Source organism: Papaver somniferum, chromosome 2 (genome assembly GCF_003573695.1).
Source record: "Papaver somniferum cultivar HN1 chromosome 2, ASM357369v1, whole genome shotgun sequence".
Taxonomy (NCBI): Eukaryota; Viridiplantae; Streptophyta; class Magnoliopsida; order Ranunculales; family Papaveraceae; genus Papaver; species Papaver somniferum.
Window position 1 is genome coordinate 5,999,625 of NC_039359.1, and position 5,247 is coordinate 6,004,871.

Below are 5,247 nucleotides of genomic sequence, written 5' to 3' on the forward strand. Positions count from 1 at the left end.
AACGAAGATCAAATCGATTGGTAAGAAATCTTAAACTTGCTCAGAAGACTGCTGAGGTATGTAGGATTTTATCTTCGTCTGAGAAGTTGGTTTCCAAAGACAAAATAAGACCATTATAGAAGAAGGTATGGTCAAATCGCTTTGATAGACAGAAGTCTGAGGATTCCTCTCTAGAGGAAAATGGTGGAAAAATTGTTGTTCATCACAACACAAATTGATTGTGTTGTTTGGTAAATCTTGTCTCATGTGCCTGATCAAAAGAGATAAGATTGTGTACCGCTCAGGCTTTAGGAAGAAAAAATTCTTTTAGTTTGTTTTTCCTGTCTATCAAATAAAGTAAAGGGTTATTATCGACAATTCTACTCTTTATAGGGTTTAGAGTTGGGCGTCCACGAACCTGTTTAAAGGTTGCGGACCTTACATTCCTTTTTCCTCTCTGATATCCTTTATATCTTAAGACTGCTTGATGAGATTGTGAATTCCACTCACAAAAACCAATTTTTTATAATTGTTCTATAAGCATCATGTCTTTGGATGGAAAAGATGTCAATATGATTGTTAAGCCATCAATCAAGGAAAAAGATAAATCTCCAGTAACTCTTTCCTTGAAAAGAAAGAGGAGGAATACAAGAAAGCCAAGGGATGTCCCTTCTAACTCTCAGAAGTTTTCCGATGTTCTTGATGAGTCTAAGGATGTAAGAAAGGAGATTAGTGAAATAAAGGCTTGCGTTTTAAGATCTTTGGAATTCAAAAGGCCCTGTTTCGACATCATCAGCCAAGACGGTTCGTTGGTATTGACTCCTTCCTCCATGAACCTTATATTTCAATGGTTGTTGACGACAAGGAGTTCGGGAATGATAAGGAATTTCTCAAAGACATTGTTGCCTAGTTTGTCTTCTTTTTGGCTTAGTTGGAAGAATAACTAGTGCTTGAATAGCAATGATTGTGACTACACATAGTTATTATGTTTCATCTTCTTGTTATTTTTTAGGTTTTTTGGTTTAAATTCTAAAAATATTTGGAGGATGATGTTTTTGAAGTGTTAATCTTTATGATTTGATATATTGCAATTTGTTATGGGATATTGGTATTTACGTCCATGAACTATGTTTGTCCTATACTCTGTCAAAAGTAAAGTCGTTTGTGATCAGTATTCACGTATTGGTAAAAGAATGAATAGACTTTTGACAAATACAAAAGTTAAGACTATATAGTCAAACATTTGATAGAAGATAGGTTAAAATCTTTTGTTCTCAAGGATTATGTCTATTAATTGTCGTTATGAAAATAGTGATTGAAGATAGAATGAATCCTTGTGTATTCTGCAGCATTGATCATCCCTGATCCATATTTGTATGTGTTACTGTGAGGCTCCGTAATGCATCTTATGTTGAGCACTATATAACCAAGTTGATTTATTATCTTAGTTGGTGTTCCGTGAGATATGTTATGTCGAGCATATTGAACTAAATTGATCATTTTGTTTGGTTATTTAGTTATTGCTCTGTAAGGTTTCTTATGTCGAGCAAAACAAATGACAATTAAATTAATTACTTTTGTGATTAGTTTATTTGTGCATTCCAATTAGATTAATTATGGGTTCTCTTGTAATTAATCTAGTTGAGTATTTTCGTGTCTCCATAAGTTCTCTTATGTTGAGCATAATTAATTGAATTGATCACCTCTTGTGTTTAATTCAATTACGTATTCCGATTAAATTAATCATGGGTTTACTTGTGATTAATTTGATTGAGTTTTTTGGATATAGAAAATCATTCTCATGGTTTTTGGCATCCAATGAAATCCTTCTTTTCTTTTGAAATTAAGGTCGCTCTTGTTGTTCTTTCGGGAATGACATAAAATGGGGGAGAGTTCTTTTGAATTGTGCTTAATGGTCATATCTTGAAGGGTGTGCGGCTGTGGGATATTAAAGGGGTTATCTTGTATCTTTAAACTCCTTGATGAATGCATTTAGCTTCGGCTTTATGATTGCAACTAAATTAGTTGGTATGCATTTTTTCTTTTGGTCATGAAATGTCTCTTTCGGAAATTTCATTATGATCCCGTTCTTGCACCTTTGCCAATTTTATTGACAAAAAGGGGAAGAATTAATATGTAGTTCATACTACAAATACATATGGTTTTCGGATCATTATGTAAGTGGGAGTGGTTTCCATGTGAGATGGAGTATTGACTAAGGGGGAGCGATACAGATCACCATAGTATTATTGTTGAAGTTGTGATACAATTGAACTTTGACGCTGAATAATAATACTATGACACTGTATAACAATGATCGAGAACTATGTTTTCTCATTGTTATAGCTACGGATCTTCAACAGCGGTGATGCTAAACTTATAACCTTTGGGATCATTGGAGTACTTGGAAGTGACGAAAATTTTGAGGAATGTTGAAGATTAGACATGTGGAATACGAGCTACTAAAGTTTCATTATCTTTTTTGTATTCCATATGTATTGATAGTTTTGTCACTAAAAATTGACAAAGGGGGAGATTATTAGAGCATTGATCGGTCGAACTCGCATGCGTTGTTATCTCAAGCATGTTTTTCAATGTTAGTGATCAAAACTATAAGTATTGATTTCTAGTCTATTATAGCTAAGTCTCGGATAGGATAGAAAGTGTAGTTGAGCTCCAGGACTTCATGGCGATTCGTCATACAAGTAGAAGAACTACTCAAGGAACCGGTGGAACTTCTCGAAAAAAAGGTATGTGAAGACTTGAACTTATCTATCACTCAAAAGTCTATCTTCTATATCTCCTACTCTTTGAGACAAGAAGTTGTATCCTATATATATAGACTTGGATTATACACATTTGGTATTTCGAGCCGAATATACCTCGCCTATCTATATCTCGAAATATGTGTTGGTAAGATTTTCGCTTCGATCAAGTTTATATTTACCATGTGACGAAAGTCATGTTATGTTTCAATCATCTTGAAAACTGCTTTGACGAGAAATGGTGTAACAACTATATAACGTCCTCTAAGAATGTTTCAATGATTGAAATGAGATTTTAGATTACATAACCAATGGTGGACATAAGCATTGTTGTGGAAACACATTTATGTATAATTCTTATTCCTTGAACCAAAGTTTGCGAACTTTGTTGATCAAGAGAACCGGAAGAATGGCGTGAGCCAAGTCCGCGAACCCAGTTCGCGAACTGTCGAAGTTCTCAAACCCGAGAATTTCTGTTGGAGTTGACAAACTACTTGCGTGAAACTAAGTCCGCGAACCGGCGAAGTTCTCATACCCAAGAATTTCTGCTGGAGTTTGTAAACTCTACCCGGTAACTTAAGTCCGCGAACCTAGTCTGCGAACTTGAGAAGGTTATATATCTGAAGATGATTTCTGAACTTAAACTTAAAAAGACTAAGGAATGCAGTTTGCAAACCGTGTCTATAAAAAGTTCATGAACCGATTTGAGCGAATCAAATCATCTTTTCTTCAATTGTGTCTTGTATAGTACATAAGATTTCCTTGCAATTGAACAACTCTCTAACTAGTTGATTTGAAGTTATTTGAACTAGTTATCGTGAGGAAGAACATGGTTGATATGAAATGCTCATATGGCTAACCATTTGGTTAACTGTTGTTGAACCAATAAGTGCATACGTTTGGGTACGGTTAACAAACCTAGAAGCGTGCATTGTCAAGTGTGTATAACAAGCTAAGTTTTCGATCTAACGGTTGAGAAATATTAGCTTGAATCAAAATCAGGTTTGCATCTAACCGTGAATATTGAATGCTTTGTTATTAAGCTAACATTGATTGCAAACCCTGATTTGAAAGACTATATAAAGGAGACATCTAGTATTGTGCAAAACTAATCCCCACACCTTACGAGTGATACTAGTTTGCGTGCTAGAGTTGATTCTCCTTTAACCTTTGGTTTTATTCTTCTAAAACCAGGTTAACGACTTAAAGACTTCATTGGGATTGTGAAGCCAGACCGATACTACTTCTATCGTAGTTGTGTGATCTGATCTTGCATCTTCTATCGTACGAGTACAATCAGATTGATTGTCTTGAGATTGATATCTCCGATAGGCAAGATATAAAAAGTAATCACAAACATCTTCGTCTCATTGTTCGTGATTCCGCAACATCTTGTTTCGCTACCATAGGATTAAGATTGTTGTGAGGTGATTGGTAACTCTAGGCTGTTCTTCAGGAATATAAGACCGGATTATCAATTGGATCCTGTTTACCTGATTATTATCAAAACACGGAACAAAACCTTTAGGATTTATCTGTGGGAGACAGATTGATTCTTTGATAGACTTGTATGTGTGAGATAGATTTGTTTATTATCAAAGCCTGTGATTTTTGGTCGTAACAACTCTTAGTTGTGGGTGAGATCATCTAAGGGAATCAAGTGCGCAGTATTCTGCTGGGATCAGAGGCGTAGGAGCATAAATGTACCTTGGGTCAGTGGGAGATTGATTGGGGTTCAACTAAAGTCCAGTCCGAAGTTATCTTGGAGTAGGCTAGTGTCTGTAGCGGCTTAATACAATGTGTGTTCAATCTGGACTAGTTCTCGGGGTTTTTCTGCATTTGCGGTTTCCTCGTTAACAAAATTTCTAGTGTCCGTGTTATTTCAATTTCCGCATTATATTGTTTTATCTTTATAATTGAAATAATACAGGTTGTGCGTTAGATCATCAATTAGAGTAATCCAACCTTTGGTCGTTGATTGATCCTTGGATATTGGTCTTTGGTACCATCCAAGTTATTCCTTGTATTTGATTAAAGACTCGTTGATTCTATTAGCTCAAGTAAATCAAATCAAGAGAGGGATATTAACTCCTCGATATACTTTAATCTAGATTGAGTCTGACTGTCTAGTTGATTCTCTAGAAAAGTATATTGGAGTTAGTCCATACAGATTGCTAAGCAAAATATAGGGTGGTGTTGTTAGACCCCCGCTTTTTCAGTTTATGGTTTTCACTAGGTCTCTCTACGTAAAACTTGGTGAGGTGCTCGAGAAGCTAGAATACGTTAGTAGAACAAGGGAATCAAAGATGGGAAAGTCAGTTGATGATCCTAAGCATGGAGAACCACAAACTATGGAAGAAAAGGTGGATGAGCTATAAGAAGACACGCAATCGGTTCAAGTTACCCTTAAGGAATCGAACAAAGGTATTCATTCTCATACACACAATCGTAAGGCGAATAAAAAGATTACGTCTCCATCTAGTGTTTTTGAAGAAGGAGAAGA